The sequence below is a fragment of the Periplaneta americana genome, chromosome 11, assembly GCF_040183065.1.
Source record: "Periplaneta americana isolate PAMFEO1 chromosome 11, P.americana_PAMFEO1_priV1, whole genome shotgun sequence".
Lineage (NCBI taxonomy): Eukaryota > Metazoa > Arthropoda > Insecta > Blattodea > Blattidae > Periplaneta > Periplaneta americana.
In genome coordinates, this window is record NC_091127.1 from 85,209,145 (window position 1) to 85,233,587 (window position 24,443).

General features: G+C 35.1%; 2 long non-coding RNA genes across 2 annotated transcripts; one reads left to right on the forward strand and one right to left on the reverse strand.

The window, feature by feature from the left end:
* The first annotated feature begins 18,072 nt into the window (after positions 1-18,072).
* Positions 18,073-19,964, forward strand: LOC138709172 (uncharacterized). The gene is made up of 4 exons (XR_011334854.1): positions 18,073-18,332; positions 19,303-19,493; positions 19,690-19,748; positions 19,895-19,964. It is a non-coding gene; the product is annotated as an uncharacterized lncRNA (long non-coding RNA).
* A 2,732-nt stretch (positions 19,965-22,696) lies between these two features.
* On the reverse strand, positions 22,697-24,216 carry LOC138708614 (uncharacterized). Its single transcript, XR_011334720.1, has 2 exons — positions 23,812-24,216; positions 22,697-23,055 (listed from the first exon to the last, which is right to left on the reverse strand). It is a non-coding gene; the product is annotated as an uncharacterized lncRNA (long non-coding RNA).
* Between the last annotated feature and the right edge of the window lie 227 nt (positions 24,217-24,443).

The following is a 24,443-nucleotide window of genomic DNA, read 5'->3' on the forward strand; positions in this document are numbered from 1 at the left end:
CTTTTAGGTTAGATACGGCATGACCGGTATGTTGTTCTCACAACACATACAAGCAGAGTCGGATTGAATGGTTATGGAATGAAGTGAGATTCTTATTGACTCATAGTCCACATAGTCGCGTTATCTGATATTCTTTACTATGCTTTGATTGGTCTGTTTCGGCATAGTACACTAAGACACGTTTACACTGCGAGAGTAAACCGTGATAGTTACTATTGTAATAGTAACTATGAAAATAATTTACAGTTTACACGATGAGAGTACAACTATAGTTACTATCGTGAGAATAGTCTACTATCACGATATCTACAGGTTCTGATATTGCTATACAGTAGAGCGTCTCGTTTAGGCACAGTAGAAACATAAACGAAGTGCAGGTAACGTGTGGGGAGAGGACGAGCCGTACGATAAACACGAGGGATGCATAAGGTTTTAGTTACAACATTTATGGCGGTGCATTAATTGAAATTATATTTTCCAAAAACACACAAAACAAAAGAAGACAAATTGCATCACGTTATCATAGAGTCTACACACATTTCAACAAACAAGCAATTGTAACGTTGAAATAAATGAATATAAAAAAATCAAATTTTGCTAGTTATATGATGTTGCTTTCGAGCAGCATTTTTTTACGGACATGAATTTCATTCTCTGTATGACTAACATAATCACCGTCTTCTGTGGCAAAATTAACAAAACTATAGTACATTAGTCTGAAGTGATAACACTAAACATAATTATCCCTTTTCAAAGTTCAATTTATTCAGGTATACCTTGAGAAGGGATGCTTAGGAAATAGTGTTGTCACTTCAGACCAATGTACTCTAGTTTTGTTAATTCGACCACAGAAGACGATGATATTATGTTAGTCATACAGAGAATGAAATTGACCTTAAAAATGCTGCTTTAAAGCAACATGATGTAAGTAGCAAAATTTGACTTGTTAGATTGAGTTATTTCAACGTTACAATTGCTTGTTTGTTAAAATGTGTATATGATAAGGTTATACAATTTGTGTTCTCTTATTTTGTGTGTTTTTAGAAAATATAATTTCAATTAATGCTCCGCCATAAATGTTGTAACTAAAACTTTGTGTATCCCTCGTGTTCATCGTACGGCTCGTCTTACCTACACTTTGTTTACGTTTAATCTGTGCCTAAACGAGACGCTCTGCTTATCGTGGGAGTGCCTTCCATCGCGGCCCACACACCGGGTAAACACAGTAAAGAATGAAAATAAACATAAAAAATATATTTTCTTTTACTTTGACAACTTCAAGATTATATATACAACTTCAAATCCTGATTGGGACAAGTCACCCGGTTGAGGATTTTTCTGGGGTTTTCTCTCAACCCATTAAGAGCAAATGCTGGGTAACTTTCAGCGCTGGACCATGGACTCATTTTGTCTGCATTATCACCTTCGTCTCACTCAGACGCTAGATAACCACAGCAGTTGATAAAGCGCCGTAAAATCGTAAAATAACCAACTGAAAAAAAAGTAGAAGACGGTTTTGTATATAAAATGACCATATTGGAGTTGGATTAAATTTATATTAATTACTTGTTAAGATATTGTTATTAAATTGAATTTAATTGTAGTTATTTATGAATGTGGAAATTATTTGAGCTTGATTTGGTTATTTATAATGTTATGGATGTTTACGTTTTTTAATTAAAATACTTCTTAATATAGGCCTACGTTAAACTAATAGGGCCGAATTCATAGACATTCTTAGCGCAGGCTTCCGGTAGATGATCAGCGAACTAACTTTTTCGTATTCATAAACCAGTGTTAGCGATATGACAAAATACGAATCCCGTACAAGTAATCAGTCAATAGCCGGGGCTAGTTTAGCACGCGCGTAGCGCGGGTTAGCAAAATGTCTATGAATAGCACCCATAGAGACTCCCAAAGAAATAACCAATAGCTCATGTTTCTCTGTGTAACAGTAGTTTATCGTGCACTTTTCTTACGTTACAATGTTTATGCTGCGTGAAATGTGGACCGAACGTAAATTCGTTTGCGTGCTAATGGAAGTACGGAAGGAATAGAATATTCATTACACTCTACGACTTTTTTTGGTTAACCTTTTCCGGCAGAAACATTTTTTGTCTAGAATTTTTATATTCAGGACCGATTGAAAGATCGAAATTGCCTGTTGATGGTCTTTATGGTGCCTGTTCAGTAACAATACCAGATTTTTTTGCTAGTGCTTGTGGACGATTCATTACAAATTCAGATAGAGAGAAGATAGTATCTTTTCGAGAATGGAAGTATTCTGAATTTGTAATTAGATGGCTTTGATTAGTAACCTATAATTTCATTTCGAGCTGCCGTATGCTGTACTATCGAATTTCCTGTAGACGTCAAGTTCAAAGACTGAGGATCATGGCAGAAAGACGGAAGTTTTCAACAGTCTTTTTTGTGTGCATTTGTGTCTCTTTGAAATAGCGGAATGTATTAGAGGAAATTACTATGTAATTGATAATATCAACACTTTTATACTTGTTTCTTTGTTTAACTTCAGGTTTTTTAAAGAAATATAATTTTTCCAGTAAAGAATTACTTACGAATACTAAGACAAAAGTGAACTTTATTACTTCTTGGGTTTAATCTTCACTCAAGTAATGTAATTAAAATACAAATATAAATTAATACTTCACACAATTTAACAGAAATAAATTTTACATATTCTATTCTTTGTCAGTAATTATTAAATTATGTCAAATGGCAAGGACTGTTATACGAACTCAGTCAAGCCATCATACCTCTAAAGAGTATACTAATTTGAACTAAAATGGAGTGATGTTTTTGCTTTAATAATAATAATAATAATAATAATAATAATAATAATAATAATAATAATAATAATAATAATGATTTATTTAACCTGGCAGAGTTAAGGCCATACGGCCTTCTCTAACACTCAACCAGGAGTAAAAACTGCGTCACAAAAATACTACAAATTTACAAAGTACACTACAATTTTACACACAAAACTGAATAAGATAGTAATAATAATAAAATGTAAACAACAAGTAAGAAGAAATCAGACATAATATATAACATACAGAAAGAAAGGAAAAAGCATAATAAAATGTGAACAGCAGGTCAAAAATAAATGAGACATACAAAATATAAAAAATTAAGACAATTATTGATAATAATAATAATAATAATAATAATAATAATAATAATAATAATAATAATAAATAAGAATAGTAATAATAATGATAATAACAATAATAATAACAGGCCTAATAGTAATAATAATACTAATAGTAGTAATAAAATAGTGCACTACAAAGCATACAATGAATACAATATTTTTAAGTACACACAGTAAGGAAAATTATGATTATATATAGCTCAATTTATCACATTAGAGATATACCATTATCGGAAAATATGAAAACAAAAATATAAAATAAGTTAAATATCACTAGAACATAAAAAAAAAAATGTGAATACGTGGAAACATGCAATACAACACTTGTCATAATAGTAAGTTAGTTTGGCAACTCGTCATAAGATAATTTTCTAACTTGGATTTGAAAGAAAGATGAAAGAGTGATGGAACGGAGAAAAATTCTCTCCGGCGCCGGGATTTGAACCCGGGTTTTCAGCTCTACGTGCTGATGCTTTATCCACTAAACCACGCCGGATACAACCCCGACGCCGGTTAGAATCGTCTCAGATTAAGCTCCATCTCTTGGGTTCCCTCTAGTGGCCGCCCTCTGCACTACGTCATAGATGTCTATGAACGCAGGACCGAAGTCCATACATGTGTTGAGGTGCACTCGGATGAGTGACTGATTGGCCGGGATCCGACGGTATGGGCGCCGTCTTAAATCACAAAGTGATTTATTACGCATATCATATATATTTTGATGTACCGAAGTAGATATGATATTTCCATGCAGATATTCTGCGTCATCATATGATGAAAGAGTGATGGAACGGAGAAAAATTCCCTCCGGCGCCGGGATTTGAACCCGGGTTTTCAGCTCTACGTGCTGATGCTTTATCCACTAAGCCACGCCGTTCCATCACTCTTTCATCATATGATGACGCAGAATATCTGCATGGAAATATCATATGTACTTCGGTACATCAAAATATATATGATATGCGTAATAAATCACTTTGTGATTTAAGACGGCGCCCATACCGTCGGATCCCGGCCAATCAGTCACTCATCCGAGTGCACCTCAACACATGTATGGACTTCGGTCCTGCGTTCATAGACATCTATGACGTAGTGCAGAGGGCGGCCACTAGAGGGAACCCAAGAGATGGAGCTTAATCTGAGACGATTCTAACCGGCGTCGGGGTTGTATCCGGCGTGGCTTAGTGGATAAAGCATCAGCACGTAGAGCTGAAAACCCGGGTTCAAATCCCGGCGCCGGAGAGAATTTTTCTCCGTTCCATCACTCTTTCATCATATGATGACGCAGAATATCTGCATGGAAATATCATATGTACTTCGGTACATCAAAATATATAAAATATATTGGATTTGAAAGATTTCAATGTTCGGCAGCCCTTGACTTCAGGCGGCAGAGAGTTCCAGTGACGAGAGGTAGCAACAGTGAAAGATGAGGAATACAGAGATGATGTGTGAAGTGGAATTTCTAGCGTGTTATCGCGTTGTGATCGAGTATTAATATTATGATAGCGAGAGAGAGTATGAAAACGAGCGAATAAATAATAGGGGGATGAAGTGTGCATAATTCGATATAGGAGAGAAAGTGAGTGCAGATTTCTTCTCTCATGTAACCTAAGCCATGATAACTTCTCGAAAGAAGGTGAGATATGATCATAGTATCGAACATTACAAATGAAGCGGACGCACGCGTTATGAACACGCTGTAGTTTCTGAGCGGAATCAATCCTGAGATTACTGAACAAAACGTCGCAATAATCGAAATGAGGTAGAATGAGTGTCTGTACCAGCGTCTGTTTTAATTTAGATGAATAATGATACAATCTTTTTAGTGACTGGGGAATGCAGTATACATTGAATTTTCCAATGATATGTACTGTATAACTGAAGAAACGAATGCTGTTAAATTTTGTGTTTCAACACTTCAGGTTTGAATAATTCAATTACGTTAAGAAGAGAAATAAAACAGGGAAAGAAACTTGCAAGTTATGTAAAATAATATCTGAGTTTTGCTAAGGGCTACTAATGCTGGAACAATTTGCTTCCCTGCATTCTAGAGTTTAGCGTTAATTTTAGCTGCAGTTAGATTTCTTTCACCAGTAAGTATTACATCGCTTGTTTAACCAATTGAGTTTTGTTTATATTGATGTTTCCAATGTATTACTTTATTTTTAATGAAGTAATTTCTAGTACTCATTACTTTGATGAAGTACAAGTTGCCAATATAATTTATGAAATGCACTACGTGTAAAGTGTAAAAACTTAGCTGAAGTTAATTATATTTTCTGTTACTCCAATATTTTCTTTTCTTAATTTTTAACATTAATGTTCGTTTAAATGTCTTCCAGCAATAATATTTTTAAACGATTAATAGCCATGATGAAACACTGAAGGGTTTATTCTGTGAATACAGCGACAATTTACTATTTAATTAATCAATAAATGGGCTCTTTGCAAGAAAGTCTTGCAAGATGATGTGAGAAATGGATTAGACTTACAGAGCCGCATATAATTAGTCCACATTTTGCTATTACACTGCTTTTGAAAGAATCGAGTTCTATCTGTGCTTATAGGCCTACTATACTTTTTTAACAATTTGCAAATTTCAGTGTTTTTTTTTTCCTTTAATACGACAATATTCATTTTCGAACTTCTCTATACGTTTGTTTTGAAGGGAACGCTTGGTGCTCTTAATTTTCGACATGTTCCTCAGTAGTGTGAATTAAAAGAATAGCGAAATTAACACTAACACAAATATGCATGTATGAATAATGAAATAAATAAATGAAAATAAAATAAAATATACTCGTTTACTCACAGGATCTCAAGAACGTGTGGTAATTACAAAGATACACGCCAAGCAGAATTACAAAGACGGTAATGTAATTTCTTACGAAACCAACTGTATTCTCACAGTGCCAGCCTACCCCCATGGGTCATGACGTCATATATACTCCGTGCGATTCAAACTTCAATTACAGGATCTCAAATATGTGTGGTGATTGCAAGGACCCACGCCAAGCAGAATTACAAAGACGGTAATGTAATTTCTTGCGAAACCAACTCTCACAATGCCATCCCACACTATGAATCATGACGTCATATATAATCCGTGCGATCCAAACTTCAATCTCGCGAATCGGTGACCCTAGGCCGCAGTCTGTTGATAAGGAAGAAAAAAAGGAAATTAACTGGGTCACTGCCTACTGAAGGATGCATTGGAAGGAATGGTGAACGGGAAAAAAGTTCGGAGCAGAAGACATGAAATGACAGACACCATTGATATGGATCGTATGCGGAAACAGAGTAAGGCGGAAAAGAGGGAAGATTGGAGAATTATAGGTGTAAAGTGAAAGACCTGCGCTTGGGCAGAAAACTATGAATGAATAAATTCGTTCATTTGTGTCATCCTTCGAGTTGTGTTAGTGTGATTCTTTTCTACAAAACTCTTAGTACGGTACTCAATCGTACGTGTTTGAGTAAAGTGTCAAAAACGATTGACGACTAATTGCAAATGTTCAATTAAAGGCAACATAATTACTTATTTACTTACTTACAAATGGCTTTTAAGCAACCCGCAGGTTCATTGCCGCCCTCACACAAGCCCGCCATCGGTCACTATCCTGTGCTAGATTAATCCACTCTCCATCATCATATCCCACCTCCCTCAAATCCAATTTAATATTATTCTCCCATCTACGTCTCGGCCTACCCAAAGGTCTTTTTCCCTCCGGTCTCCCAACTAATACTCTATATGCATTTCTGGATTCACCCATAAGTGCTACATGCCCTGCCCATCTCAAACGTCTGGATTTAATGTTCCTAATTATGTCAGGTGTAGAATACAATGCATGCAGTTCTGCGTTGTGTAACTTTCTCCATTCTCCTGTAACTTCATCCCTCTTAGCCCCAAATATTTTTCTAAGAACCTTGTTCTCAAACATCCTTAATCTCTGTTCCTCTCTCAAAGTGAGAGTCCAAGTTTCACAACCATACAGAACAACCGGTAATATAATTGTTTTATAAATTTTAACTTTCAGATTTTTTGACAGCATACTAGATGACAAAAGCTTCTCAACCGAATAATAACAGGCATTTCCCATATTAATATGCGTTTAACTTCCTCCCGAGTGTCATTTATATCTGTTACTGTTGCTCCAAGATATTCGAATTTTTCCTCCTCTTCGAAGGATAAATCTCCAATTTTTATATTTCCATTTCGTACAATATTCTCGTCACGAGACATAATCATATACTTTGTCTTTTCGGGATTTACTTCCAAACCTATCGCTTTACTTACTTCAAGTAAAATTTCTGTGTTTTCCCTAATCATTTGTGGATTTTCTTCTAATATATTCACGTCATCCTCATAGACAAGAAGCTGATGTAACCCGTTCAATTCCTAACCCTCTCTGTTATCCTGAACTTTCCTAATGGCACATTTTAGAGCAAAGTTATAAAGTAAAGGTGACGGTGCATCTCCTTGCTTTAGCCCGCAGTGAATTGAAAAAGCATCAGATAGAAACTGGCCTATACGGACTTTGCTGTAAGTTTCACTTTTTAATTAATCGAACTAGTTTCTTGGGAATACCAAATTCAATAAGGATATTATATAAAATTTCTCTCTTAACCAAGTCATATGCCTTTTTGAAATCTATGAATAACTGATGTACTGTACCCTTATACTCTCATTTTTTCTCCAATATCTGTCGAATAGAAAAACTCTTATCAATAGTCGATCTGCTACGCCTAAAACCACACTGATGATCCCCAATAATTTCATCTACATATGGAGTTAATCTTCTCAAAAGAATATTGGACAAAATTTTGTACGAAGTCAACAAAAGTGATATTCCTCGAAAGTTACCACAGTTAGTATTGTCCCCCTTCTTAAAAACAGATACAATTATGGACTCCTTCCATTGTTCTGGTACAATTTCATTTTCCCAGATAGCAGGTACAAGTTTATAAATTTCGCTAGATAATGCGCTTCCATCCTCTTGTATTAATTCTGCTGGAAGAGGCAACATAATTAGTTATGTTTATAGGAATATGAACTGACTCGAGAAATTTAGGACGAATTCGATTTTCATTTCAACGCATGTAAAGGCTGATAAAGTCTCACTTAATATACTTGAAATTATATGTAGGCCTAATTGCTTCTGTTAAATATCTACTGCAGCTGATACAGTATTATTGAATAAATTAATAAGAGAAAGATTCGGGTGATATTTGAATGGGTCGGGTGATTTCTCCACAAATTGTTGTGTCAATGCAGACTGTTGCCGTCGCCGCAAGCTATTCCTTTGTTAAAAAAAAAATTCAGGGAGAAAAATTAAATAATGATTGTTATGTCATCGCTGGGAAGATTAATGGAACCGTCACTCGTGCAGGCATCAGAGCGATCACGATCGGAGATCCATCCCAGTTCCTTCACGCTGGCTGCACCTTGCGAGACTCCACAACTGTATCCGATTATGATTTATTGACGCTTGTTCACACATCGGCGTTTCCCCCTCCGTGGAAAGACATGCGGTGCTGAAAGGATGACCGCATGAGGGATTGTAATGTTGCATCGGTTTATGTTCGTTAAATTGGGGCTCGGGATTCATACGTGGCTCGCACTGTTTCTCTTATTTCTGTTTCTTGGTTATCATAGCTCTTATCATTATCAATGTCACCACATGGTCAGCGTCTCGGGGATAAGCAGCTGGTGTCTTGATCCTATGCGCACTCGGGCGTGGGTTCCAATTTCGCTTGGGCTAATTACTTTGTCGGGGTTTATGCGAGTTTTCCCCCAATTTTAAGACGAATGTCAGGTAATATATGACGAATCCTCGCTCCCATCTCCAAAATACCAACTTTCTATACGAGTTCGCTCAATGCTAAGTAACCTCGAAATTGATAAAGTAAGTACGATTAAAATATTGTCATCATCTTCACTGCCCTCTTCACCTCCTGCGCCTACCATGGAAACGATAGTGCGAACAGCTGAAGAGTTTACTTGCAAATCTCATCGCGGGGAGATTTTATGGGGAACTCGATAATTGTAAAAACGTCTACTGTGTATTCAAACATAATTATTATGTTATTATATATGATATATTTATTTCTACAGCTCTTACTTAGTAATGGGTTGCCATCACATCTCTGTATTCGTGCTCCCCCATCGCTTTCTAATTACAATAACACATACAAACTTTCATACATGTGCAGTCATCTTATTTTACCTTTGCTACACATAATACTATAATACATAACCTCAATTTGCTCTTTAACCTCTCATCTTAAAATTTTCCCTTCTATCTAGTGAACACCTCACCACTTTTATTGTTTACTTATATTGAAGTAGACTACTTCCTATCGTCTAAAATTTTCCTAATCTTAAACTAACTTTTACTAACACTTCTTAATCATAATCATTCACTTTCATCCCTAATTTATAATCACTTCTACCTCTCCTCACTTCTATCATCACTCTTATCCCCTATTTCTCCATTAGTTACTGAATCACATGTTTATTTGTTCACTTTCACCCCGACGAATTTTCCGTTAGGCACTATTTTTGTAAGTCAACTCAACCTTCACTTGTAAACTTACATTGAAATACTTCCTCTCTTCCTATCATTTCAATTTCTCTGATTGTACGCTAACTTAGTCGACACTGTCAATATTAGTAACATTTCACTACCAATTCTTATTAACAAATACTTCCAATTTCCTCTAATTACCTCCTTTCTCAACTATTTTTTCTCTGGACATTAATTCACTTATTCGTTCATACATTTTCCCTCCGATTATTTTGATAGTTGCTATTACTGCTTGAACACTCGCTTAATTGTTTCTATGTCTTTTGCCACTCTTTTATCACTTCCCCTCTTAAACACCAACTTCGTAGACTGTAATTCTGCTGTTCCTTATTTCCTCCTTTCTCCCCCTCACAAGTAGATGGACTACCCAAATCTTCTTTACTTCCTCTCCTTGTCAACTCCGGGCGTAAAACATAATTATTAAGGAAATAATTAAAACATTTCTGTGGGTTCACAATTTTTTAGAAGCAAATAGTTTTTATTTATAATAGTAAATGCCAGAACTATTTGAGTGAACATTTTTTCTTACACATATGTGGTCATTTTTGTCTTAAAATATTCGATCCTGAGCAATGTTAAAATTCAGTGTTTTATAATTACTGACAATATTGTGTAGTCTTAAAAAATGGTATTAAATTTCATTATTATTACCATAACAATAACCATAATATCATCGTATATTTTCAAGAACATGATCTATGATCTATTCCGTTCTCATTCTTGCGATGAGTATGAATGAATAAGACGTTTATTAGTTATTTGATATACGAGGATCCTTTCCTCAGGGGAGCGCAAGGAGTGTGAATCACCAATTTTCGTCATGTAGAGTGGTGGTTTAATTCCAGAAACGTTTGTCCGCATAGATATACCAAATCAGCAGTGACGAAGCTAAGGTGTAAATACTGGGAAGGCTGAAAAAATTCTCCTTACCTTATATTTTTATACAGCAGGCCCAGGCGTCGATTCTTCTCGGTTGCAAAAGTATCAATTACTCGTTCCTTGAAATTATGATCAATTGCAAGTAGTTTAACCAGTTTCTTTTCAATGGCGATTGTACTGAAAGAACTTAATCTTTCATTCTTCATTGAATTACGAAGATAATTTTTTAACCCTTTTCAGTGTGCTCATACTCCTTTCTGAGAAACCTGAAGTAACGGCGAATGCCAAGACCAAATAGAAAAAATGGTGTTACCTCTTTATAGAGGGTTTTAAGACCATTGCTAATTATGAATTTCAAGAGGTCTGCAGGAAGTAAATGCTTTTTTATTCATCTACACAAATATTCTTTAATTCATTTTCTAATCGTTCTTTGTTGAAAAATGGATATGTGGATAGAAGGTTATTTTAATTTCATAACACGAAAATTTAGTTTAAGCCTATATTCCACAAAGCTATTTCGATCTATCATTTCAACACATTTTATCTTTTCAACATCTACAAAATGCGTTTCCATTTGTACAGCTATTTGCACTTGACGTATTTTTAAAGTCGGGAGAGCACTGCAAATGATCACGTATAAACTGTTCTTGTCTGGAGAGAAGCTCCAATAATAATTCAACATAATTCCCTTTATTGTCGGAACTTTCATTTCAAGCTCTTGCTTACCTAAGAAGCAAACAACTTCGATAAGTCTCTCAAATTACAAATCTATTTTGTTTCACAATTTCATTGTTTGTTGGCTTGAAGCTTGGCTTCACAAATTGCATGTTAAATTCTTTCGTGACCTAACAAAAGAAAACTCTCTTCATTCTGAAGATAACTTCTGTATCGCTGATGTTTCTCGGCTTTTCTATCAAACTTTTTTTTTTTTTGTGACACAGACCCCGTAAGAAGACGATACACTAATATTCACTCCCAAACAGAATACAGGTGTAACAATATAACTTTTTTGTTTCAGAGCACGCTGTTATCCAAGGATATTTCTTATACCATGAGAATTGAAATTTTCTATTTTGTTTACCTCCATCCGATATTTTAATATGGAATTGTGTTCTAAGCACATTTTGTTTCATATGTCCAACTTGAAAACGGTTTCTCTTTTAATTCAACAAATAATGACTTTAATGTTCTCTCAGTATGAGCAATTTTACACAAAATTAGTATGTAGGTAACACACGCATGCACTTTTGATTAAACTAACACTCAACTAGCAGTGCATACACAGAAAGTCACTATAGCGAAACTTATTATATACGTACTGAGGCTAGCCATCTTTCCTACGGAGCTGTAGTAGCGAATCGATACCCTCTCCCCTCCCCGGTTTTTCCACAAGCTTGCGAGTGTCTCTGCCTATGAGGAGGCTTATGTCCCGTTATTACCAGGATTAGGATTCGAGACAACTTAAGAATGAAGTGTAGTTATAGTGAAACGGAGTACAGATGGAGTGAGGTGGCACATTGATTTTTGTTTACCTGTGCGTTAGTGTACAATCCGGTTCTTGATGAGAGGTACAGTATTCTTCCGTCTCTCCCTACGAAACGAACTCAGGCCGTCACAGTGCATTTTCAATTCATAGTGAACAGTTTCTTTCGAATTAGTTGCAAGTATGTACAGTACATGGTTGTTCATTGTAACTCTAACGCCTTCAACGTCGCCGAGGGATATGAAAACTTGTGAGGTATGTATCCTACTTCATTTTCCATCGTCACTAGATTGTACTATTAACAATAGAATATAACGCAGCACGTTGGCGTCGTTGTTTACAATCACAGTATGTCTGTCTACTACAGTATGTTCAAGGAACTCTATAGTCAAGTTGTGCGTACATTGGTTGCTAAAGTGTCCCGGATCCTAAGCCTGGTTATTACTAACTTATACTGTTACTAGATATAATAACTCAATTTTTTTTGGTAGGCTAAGCCTCAAAAACCTCTTTAGAGCTTCGCCACTGCAAATCAGTATTGAAATTAGCGTGAGCCTGGGTCATATAAGCATGACATAAAGGCACTACTGATAACACTCGGGGCAAAGTTAGGAACATCCACCTATTCTCTACGAGAAGGTAGAGTTGACTAACAATTATTTGGTTCTTTTAGCTAGAAATACTACCGCTTGAACTACAGCTAATATTGGTTCATTCAATTTGTAATACTGCAAATGTCATTGGTCACAGGGATTTTCCTGTGCCATCTAATTTTCTGCTTAAGGATAGCATACCCGAAAGGTTGGAAAACGATGGTCTTATCATTGACGACAACGATGATGAGAGGAGAACGGGAATGTTCCACAAAATACGACCTTAAACTACATTTGGTTCGCCAAAAATTATATCTGGACTGTATAGAATTTGAAATGGGACCTCCTGCGCGGAAGTCTGACGCTTTAACCGTTGAACTAAAACATTAAATAGTGAAGCATGCTGAAGAAGACTTGTCACAAAACATTGCAAGTCTAATTTGTAGTAAGAAATCGCAAAACTTTGCAGCAAAGCCGGCGTTAATAAGAAGTCGCTGCTCAACTCTTCGGAGCAGGACTCGGAGGCGGCTTGGGCAAGGCGTAATCATTTGTCATCGAAATCACTGACGCGGCGGAATCGACTTGAGGCGGCTCACTTAATCCGAACAGGGCTGACCAAACCGTACTTACATGTTTAAATGATACAAGTTTCCAAGTCTGTTGTGAGCAGGCTTTCATTTCAAATCTTCGCAGTTTAAATAACTATTTATTTCAATTAAATTAAATTTAAACAAAAACCACGTCAATTTAGATATTTTGGGGGGGGGGTGGTTTAAAACCAATGTTAATTGCATTTTAGATTTCACCACGTTATTCTTCTTTAAAATTTCAAATGTCATCACTATGTTATGTTACTTAAATTTGAAAAAATGTTCAATTGTTTATCCTACGTCTCATTCATTTGTTCTCATATCTCTTGTTTCTATCTTCGCCTAGCAAGCTAGATTGATGTTATTATCAATTGTTTTTAGAATGAAAATACACCTTATTTTGGGAAATTTCCACAATTTAATTAGTAATGATGATTTGTGCTCTCTCTTGAAGGGTATATACCATTTTTAAATCATTTAATACCCAAACACAAATATTATATTAGTAGTATTTTTAGTTTTATTCTCTTCAGCTGTAATAAAAAAATAACTATCCATGTTGCCATCAGTAGGCGACGATAGAAAACAAAAGATGTGAGAACATATTAATGATATGTAGACTATAAAGAATTGAATACTCTTTTTTTCAAATTTAAGAATCAATATAGAGATGCCTTTTGAAATTTCAAAGGGTGAGGGAGGGGGTGAAAACTAAAATGCAACTAACACTGGTTTTAAGTTCCTTCTCCATATCTAAATTTAAAGTTTAAATTAAATTTAATTGAAATAATTAGATATTTAGACTGAGAAGTTTTGAAAATGAAGCTCTGTATAGGGCCTACAGTATATTCCATCTCACATAAAATAATGATGATGACAAGAGACCGGAAGTTTAGGCATTATGAATCGTTAAAGTAGGCAGGCAAAAAGGCATCATAAATAGCTAAAATAGGCAGGCAAAAATACATTATAAGTAGCTAAAATACGCAATAAAAGGCAATTACAAAAACCTTGCACTAGATCCACAACTTTGCACTTTCCACAAAGGGATTTCGGCAGCAAGAAAAGCTTTACATAAGTCGAATGCAAAGTGAGATTTTCGACTCGATGTTGCAATTACTGTTGGAAGCAAAGAAATATTCTTCCCAGTAGCCTTGGAAAGTACATTTTTACGTTTGGTTGTACCGATGTGTTGCGATATGAAATATTTAGCTAGCTACAACAACGTCGCAATGAAAACTGAAAGAAAAATAACCGTTAAAAATAACGTTAGACCCGCACTCATTGTTGCCTTGTCAAATAAACACAACCGATAACTAAAACGCTTACTGTTATACATTTTTGCACAGCAGCACTCACTGTTGAAAAGAGAATATGAACTGACTGAGACAATAATATACATTCGGTGAAGTCACTTTCATTGTAGCGATTATAGAAATAAATTAAAAATATACCTATAGACAATTTTTAATAATAAATTAATAAATAATAGATAAATAATCAAATAAAGGTAAAAGAACATTTATTTTGTAAATTAGGCATTTATATTAAAAAGGCAGAAAAAGGCAACATAAAACTGTGACGTTTCAATCACAAAGGTATAATTTGTACAGATTTACTTTCAAAATGAAGATAGATTTAACACATTTAAATAGGCATTCTGCCAAAGTTCCGGTCTCTGTCGCTCCGCACTGTAGTGTTGTCTAAAGCAACATGCCTAGGACTCGCGTTACGGAATGAGCTCTGGTTCGACTCCACATGGGAAGAAATTTTCTCATGAAGTTTCGGCCATTGTATAGGACCGGTTCCCAGTCAGCATCGTGATGAATGTGGAGAACTTCGATGTAGAGAGAAATTCGGTTACGAAAACCAGCTACAACGACTGGGGGGATCATTGTGCTGGCCACACGATATCTCCGATTTAACTGGATGATCATTCAGCTCTGCTAAGACATGTGGACGTGAGGCCAGCAGCCGGTTGGTCGACCTCGGTCCTTCATGGGTTGTCGCTCCAGGAATTATTATTATTATTATTATTATTATTATTATTATTATTATTATTATTATTATTATTACCATTACCATTATCATCTACATCAAGGATTGATAGGTACCTTTGACGTGTTTCGTTTCATTTTTGTGAAAATTTCGGACACTGTTGTTTAGTGAACTGTCCGAAGACAGGTCTGAACCTCACAAGTGATACCAACATGGCACTAGTTATGAGTCAACTAGGCCAGGAGATAATGAGGTAAGGTGGGCAGTTCCTTTCTCCCTCCATTGGATACATCGCTGATTAGTTACATATTACACTAATCAGACTTCAGATTCATACAAATAATTTTATTGTTCTTCCTCTGACACATATCGTCAAGTGAGATGTATTGCCTGATAATAGACGTACATATCAGCCAGAACCTCAATCAGAGGTGTACTAGAGAGTTATAATTCACGGTTTTTCCTCATCTTATAATCAGCAGAATGTTTAAAGAATAAATTGGATATTTCTCCCAGTTCGTTCTCGCTCTTAAAATAATGTGAGACAAACAAGAACACAGGGGTGCAGACTTTTCCTATACAAGGGGGATAGTTCACTCTGGGATTCGAACCCTGCCAGTTGAACTCTGATGAACACGTTATTAATCCATTCATTCATTCATAGTTTTCTGCCCAAGGTCAGTCCTTCACTGCAAACGTAGCATTCTTCAGTATTGCCTATTTTCCGTCGTCCTCTTCGTCTCCGCTTACGGTCCATAATATAACTTATCTTAATATTATATATCATCTGATATCTTCTTCTACCCCGAATTTTTTCCCGTTCACCATTCCTTCCAGTGCATCCTTCAGTAAGCGAGTGGCGTAGTCAATTTCTATTTCTCTTCCTGATCAGTTTCTGCATTATTCCTTCTTCACTCACTCTTTCTAGAACAGCTTTATTTGTTATTTTGTCTATCCATTTCACACGCTCCATTCTTCTCCATATCCACTTCTGAAATGCTTCTAGTCGTTTCTTCACTTTGTCGTAATATCCATGTTTCTTACCCACACAATGCCACATATCACACAAAGCACTTCACTATTCTCTTCCTTACTTATTTTTCCATACGTCCACAGAAGATCCTCCTTTTTCTGTTAAAAGCTTTCTTTGTCATTAGTATCATCCTTTTGACATCTTAGCAGCAGCCACATAATAATAATAATAATAATAATAATAATAATAATAATAATAATAATAATAATAATAATAATAATAATAATAATAATAATACAGTAGAATCCCAATTATCCGTCATCTTATTAACCGATTGGTGGATTAACCGTCTGTCTTTCTCTCGCATTTTTTTTTTTTTTGCTGCAGAAATAAATGAATTACTGTACATTGTATTAGCACGTTATTTTTTTCTAGAGAGTGCTATTACAAGCCTTTACCCTTACACAGGACATTCTACTGTTCGAATTGTCGTACTGTATAACTTCTATATGAAATGTTTTCTACAAATGTCAAAAGAAATCTCATTGTGCTAAGAATCGAAAAAAAAAAGTGTAAATAATTGAGTGATTTGTGGAAAGAGAAACCGTGGCTCAAATCGCATCAAAATATGAGATAGGGGTGTATAAAGTACGTAAATCTACAACACGGGACCTCCACTAATATCTTTTCACAGACAGCCATTACAAGGACTTTCCTTGCCCCTTAAAAACCCGTCGTTGATAACCAGACAAATTACTGAACTTCTGATACACTATCTAGCATGTTAAACGCAACAATGCGAAGGGAATTACGAAAGTGTAAATAGGCTTTTACAGGGGCGAATCTAGCTACTTGGCGCCCGTAGGTAGAGAAAAATATTTTCACCCCTTATTTCGACATGAATGTACCACAAAATAACCAACATCAATACCGTAACTGAATAATAATAATAATAATAATAATAATAATAATAATAATAATAATAATAATGCATATTGAACTCACCAAAGTCAAGTCAGGCATTGAATGGTCTACGGCGTGCTTTCTTTGTTGCAAATTCGTCGATCACATCTTCATAGTCTAGTTGCTGTGTAATGTCAGAATTCATAGAGAGGACGGCAAAACTGTTTACGACATGGATGATCATAAATAATTCTTGAGTCTTTTGAGGAGTGAAAAAGAGCACTCGGCCGAGCAATAGGTTGCAGCGGTTGACAAGAATATCCGTAATGCAAATTCTAAATTAGGAAACATTTCTTGAATGTGGTTTTTCAAGCAACACTCTATACACTGTACTTAAAGAGAATATTTTTATTTCGTTGCTCTTAATAATTATATGCTTTAAAATGAACTCAAAAATTCTTCCAAGTCGTCTTTGTAATGCTCTTGCAGTGTTATGGCACATTTTAATAGTTCAGTGCTGTCTCGACCAGGAAAATTACTTAGGAACTCAAATGTGCTACAAAACTCTTCCAATGATTTTTTCCTTTTCTCCAATTCAGATATCAATCTGTCTATAGTCTTAATAACCCGAAATGTATTCACCTGAAAATGCTCCTTTACTTCAAAAGTAGTATCAAACTCGGCTGTTTCGTCCACTTTCAGTTTTCTCGACTTTTTCTTTTTTGTGGCTGTTTTGTACATCTTTATCTTACTCTTTTCGGAGCCAGCGTTTTCATATGTAACATACATAGAACGATTCTCTCGAATGTATTCAAGTAAAGAATTGTACAAGTTTATTACAGTCCCAATATCTATATCAACACTTTGCAACAATTTATTTGTAGCATTAAGGGCCTGTACTACGATCGCCTGTTAAAGCTCCAGATTCGTATACTCCAGTTTAGCAATCTGGAAGTTAAATATTTTGTTCTGTACTACCAGCGGATTTTAACTGCAGGATTGTTATCCGGAAGATATAGTAACATTTTTATTACGTTGGCAATGAAGTTACTGAAAATGTAGTGAAATTTATTGCGTTGGTATACCTTTCCCCGCGTATTTCATGTTTATGTTCTGTGTTTATATGGTACTATTTATTTTGAGGTTTTATTGTAAGCATTATTGTTATTATTTATTGTAATACTGAAGCTCCAGCCAAGAAAACAACAGAGTGAAGAACAGAAAATTACACATACTGTATGAAGAAACTTTACATGGGAGCAAAAGGTAAGATTTTAAAGGTTATGTCTCTTTTCGAATAGTAATAATTCCTACCATACGATAGTATTTTGGTTTTAATTAGTAGGCCTAAAGAGGACGGGTGCGGGTTCCAGCAAAAGTGCGTTTTTCTCCATAATCATTGTGTTATTCATGTGTAACTTCACAAGAAGTGTAGGTGGCAATTATTTTTGTATTGTAATTAATATTAAGTGTGCTTTCAGTTTGTTGTATAGCCTACATTATTAGTGAATAGGGCCTATTTCGGTAATTTTTTAGAAATGGTGTACTTCACGGCTTCAAATCATGGATCGAAGGCACAATAACTCGTTTAAAAAGAAAAGTTCACTGATACTGATAATAATGAATGATGTCTTTGGCCTAGGATTTCTAACCAACATTAGTACAGCAAGGTACACTGTTCCTAGCAAATTACCAATATTTCAGTATGTTAGGCCTACGTATTTTACTGCTAGTAAATGGGCGGATATTTTGTATTAGGCCTATAATACCATTCGATCACAGATAGGGCCTAACATTATTTTTAAAAGAACAGCATGAGGTGGAGAGACGTTTCCACTAAAATGCAATATCTGTTGCTGCTACCAGTTCGACTATAATCACTCACTGTAATGGACATTCAACACCTCGTAAAATAACACAGAAACAGAAGATATTAAGTTTTTTCCAAAGTTTCTATGTGCAGTATATAGCCATATGTTTGATATTGTACTGACAATCGTCCATTAAAAGCTTTTGCTTATTTAGGTATAGAAACTTAGATAAGGAAAAAAGAGAAATACAGTATATTTTCTAATGTTGTAGGTTGCATATGGAATTAACCTAGTTTTACTTCCTTTTTAGTAATATAGAATGAAGCATGGGAAGAATATAGTAACATCAGCACAAATACAAGGACCTGAAAACAGCTGAGAAGCAAATTTGAATTCTTGGAAAAGAACACAAAGAAAATTGCTGTTGCAGAGAGACAATGCAGGCTACAAACAATTGGAGCCCCTCCAACTGAAGCAAAACCAAATCCAAACTTAGCCAAGGTAAGTGATTTAATTCTATCAATTGAGTGACTTCTCAGTGATTTTGATTCATATTCAATGCATAAGTTCACTTATATGTTAAGTTATACAATTATTAAATAATAAGCAGAGGAAATTGTATAACACAAGTTTGAATTCTTTTTATTTATTTATTTATTCATTCACTCATTTATTTATTTACTTACTTTTGTTACAGCCGAAGTAGTAACTAAACCAAGTTCCACTGATACCAATGCAGCTAATAACACGAATGAGGTTAGTGTGTAAGGAATTAAGAGTCAGAAGAAGAGATGATGAGCTTTAGAGATAAAAAAAAATATTAGATTCTTGAAAATTGTTATACAAATTTAATTTAATGTCGGTATTACATTATAATACTATTATTTCTTTTTTATTTACAGTACCATTCAGGTTCACAGTGCAATTCTTTAGTTTTTGAAGTGAAACTGGACATCCCAACAATATCTCCAGGTAATTTGATTTATACTACAAAGCGTTCTTTCACATTCTACGTATGATGCTTACTTTTCCAATCTGAAATAGCTGTAACATGTAAACACATTTTCAGCCAACATGTTGAAAATAAAACTAACACACATACTATATGAAATCTGCAGCAAGCAGTAGATAGATTAGATGCAAAAGTTAAAAAAAAAAATGTTAAAATATAAATTGTACATAATGATGAAATGGTCACAAGAAATGGATGTCATAAAAACTAAACATCATTGTATTATAATATTATGTGGGATTTGAGTGGGAATTTGAAATTTATAAATGTAGGCCTAAAAATAGAAAGTACACTAAACTGAAGAATTTATTTTGAGATTTCTCTGTAATGGGTTTGTAATTAGATTAGGCCACATTATGTTAAGTTGCATCTCAATTTTACCGTGAGGATTCTCACTTTGAAACTTATGAATGATTTCTTGTGTACAGAAAAACTGAAAAATATCTTTTCATAAGTTAAAACAGAAACTGACTACACTCTATTTACAATAGAACAATTTGCTTGGTTTTCTCTCTCTCTTTTTTATTGCAACTTCACTTTCTTATTGTTAAAAATGAGTTTGGATTAATAGCACGTTAGAAAATACAATACTGTTACAGCAGCTGACTTTGAAGTGTCCACACATTTATGATAAAACATCATCTTTCTCCAGAATTAAATATCTTAAGAATTAATTCCACTCTTAAAATATTACAGAGTCAGATGGTGCAGCAGATGAAGGTTTTCCACTGTACGGGTGTCTACACAGTGTAATGAAAGCAAGTTTTAAGTGAAATTACTGGTTTATTCAGTGTAGGCTAAACCCAGAAAGGTCTGAATATAAGCATATATCCCTCTCTTAAATATTTCAGCTGATAATGGGATAATAGCTGATCGAGTTACACCCGAAGGATGCTTAAAAAAAAAAGAAAGAAATAAAAAGCAAGCCTCTGAGGAATGCATTAGCCACATTGAAAAATCTTTCTCCATCTGTGAACTCTAAGTTTAATGTTGACTTAATTTTACTTGAGATGTTAGAAATGCATGAACTTCAGTACTATTACAGTGATTTCTTTAAAAAATACATTAGTTGAAAGTTGGATGCTAACATTATAACAAAGAATGATTTGAAATAAAAGTAAGTCATGTCCTCATGTTTGCAAAGAGATGTGGTTTGGAATATCAAAAGTAAGATTTGGAGTTTTTACATTACTTTTTCCTCCTCTTTAATGGGTGGTCCATCTACAAGGACATCTTCAATTAGTGGCAGAAAGTAAATGCTACAATAATCACCCATTCTTTATGTTTTAACAAAAAATATGTTTAATTTTGTTGACCAGATTTGTTTGACCTGGATGACTGGGAGATTACTTCTTCTCATCCTTCTAATGGAGTGGTAATCTCTTGCAGCTGTTCTTGATCCCTTTGGTCTCTGGCCTCTGCTTTATCTGCTAGTCTTCAGGATTAGGTTCGAGTCAGGTGATAATTATTAGCTAATCTAAGGTTTCTGGTTGGGTTCGGGTCTGGTTCAGATGAGGCTGAGATGGGCCGGGCCTAAGAATTATGACCTGTGCAGATCTCTAACAAATGGGGCTTATAGCTGAAGTTGGCTCTGCCACAGTTTTCCAAGTTTTGTGTATTTGCATATGTATTTGTGTTGTGTTTAATTACAGTTACTATGTACTCTTATGTATTAGCCTGTATATTATTAATTTGTAAATATGACATGTACCATAGCATATATAAAGAGACAGTGGATGTAATAAATGATTATGCTTATTGTGTCTCCTGAAAAATGTCGTGTTTTGTTCACACAAAATAAATAAATAAATTTTAAATTTAATTGCAGCTATAGTGCATCTCTCTTGTTTTAAGTACACATTCACAGAGTACCTGAATACAATTGAAGCGTCAGCTGGAACAACGTTGTAAGTTACAAAATTTTCATTCGGTGTGTTACCTTGCTATACTCCTTGGCTTGCAACTGTCCATCAATGCAGTACGTGAAATTTGTTCACTATGCAGTACGTGAAATTTGTTGCTACCCTCATAAGAACAAAGTTGTACGCATACACATTTTTTTGCAGCTCCTGTAAATTTTACCAAATATAACTTATAATGTTGTTCCAGCCGACGCTTCAATTAATGAGCCTCTTGAAAAATGTTGTTTTACCATACTTTGTTTATGTAAAATAAATTTGAATTGCAGATACAGTGCATTTTTATTGTTTTAAATAGCCTACAGTGTATCTGGTCATAATTTTTAAAATGTATTTATCAAACCTTTGTGTTTGAATCATCTTAGCCTGTTAAGATATCACTGTGAGGGATCCAAGCAATAAAATATATTTAAAAAGTAACGATATGAATATGTTTGCATACATGAATCACTAGGCCTAGCGTGAATGAAACAGCTCCCTTGCAAAACATAAATGCCAATTCCAAAACTTTCAGGAAATGAAGAAAAACTGTCACGTCTAAAATTCAATAAACTGTTACAGTTTGTTAAATAATAATATATAGCAAGCATATCTGAAGTCTGATTAGTGAAATATGTTAGGCCTACTCCTACTGGTGAGCGATATATGCAAGGAAGGAGAAGGGAACTTGCCACCCTACCACATTATCTCCTGACAGTTGTCTCATGAGTGATGCCTTATTGGTATTCCAAGCTATCTTCGGAGAGTTGACTAAACAACTAGCAGACACAAAATGAAACAGTTCTAGGAAAACTTTAATCAAGACCTATAATATATACATAAAACCTGTATTAAAATACTATTCAGAAGTATTCGTAACAGCATCAAAAAGAGAGACAGACTCCCTTGGGGGGGGGGGGGGAACAAGCCTTGCACTTAATTACTGGAACAAATAAAACTACTCCCAATGAAGCATTAAAAGTCATCACTTCAATTAAACCAAGCAGCAAGTGCAGCACTAGCTCGATTGACAACAGTTCCTGCTGTAACTTCGTGGACCCCACAAAAATCTCCTACTGTTGTCAATGTTCTCCCAGTGGCATAGAATCTCAATACCAGTAGTAGTTGGTCCATTGGAGGTAAGGCATTATTTCTGGAAAAATGTATAAACAATGAGATTTGGTTAAACTTTTACCGGTAAATCTTTACAATAGCGTTACCAAAAGAAGGCAAGGACTCCCTATAGGATAGCCTGGAAGAGAGAGGTTTGGATGTAGCTTTGACATTTTTTTTAGACAATTGTAAATATATGCAAATCATACTAACCTGTCACTAACTCGATCTTACGAAAACTTGTCTTTTCCCTTTAATTAGTAAGGAAACACAGTAATGAAATGAATGTGCTGCCCTTCCCTGCCACCTACCCCTTCTATCTCGATAGAGCGATCCCACCTACCCGTACCTCTCCACCGCACTCCACTTTCACAGCAACTATCTACCTTTATTTGGGAAATTGGTGTCGGCACTCAATTTTCCTTTCGTTTACGGTATATATGACTCGACTAAAAGCCAAATATGTGAATACATTTGTAACTTAAAGTGGTAACGCAATTGTGAAGAAATGATAGTTTACCATATAAAGGATTTTGATATATTATATACTGTTATTATTTTTTATATAAACGTATTTTGAAACTGTTATTATTATAGGTTGCCCTATATTATTATATCAATCACCTTAATACCTTGTAAGGGCAACAGAACACCTGCATGAAGCAACATTCTAATCTCATTTCTACTGTATTACAGGTTACTGTACTTCAAAATAATTATTATAGTGCTATTATATACAAAATATTGATGTAATACCTACCGAAATAGTGTAGCTCATTATTTACTGTGTACTTACGAGCTGTGTCTTGTTTCAGTTGATAATTGATTTCATGTAGTAGGTTTCGTTATTCGAAACTGTCTAAAAAATTTCTCGTCATCCCACTCTTCAAAATTATTTGGACGCAGCCTAATTCGTTTTGCTGTTCTGATATAACGAAGCATCTGCTCCAGAACTTATCATCAGAATCAGTATCAAAATTAAATTGATCCTTCAAATCACCAGCTGTACGACGTGCAGCCATCTTGATTTCAACACCGAGTTCCAACCTCCGGATAACGCCTATCTACTTCTGCCTTCCGGATTGCTAATCTGGAAGTTTAGCCTCCAGATTGCACATAACCAAAAGTCGTAGTACGCAATTACAACCCAACTTCCGGATAAATATGCCATCTGCCGGATAAGTTTAAACTAGAATTTTATCCGAGAGTCGTAATACAGGCCCTAAATCTTTTCAAGATCACTATTTAAATGTTGTCATCGCTGCATCTTCCAGACTTTGTAGGCTGCTCAGCATTCCAGTCGCCTTGCACCTTAGTGAAGCCTTTTGAGATTCGTCATTTTGAATAACTTCCAAAGCTGATATTATTTCTGTCCAATTTACATTGAGATTATAGCAGGCATCATGACGACCTGACCAGTGTGTTTCT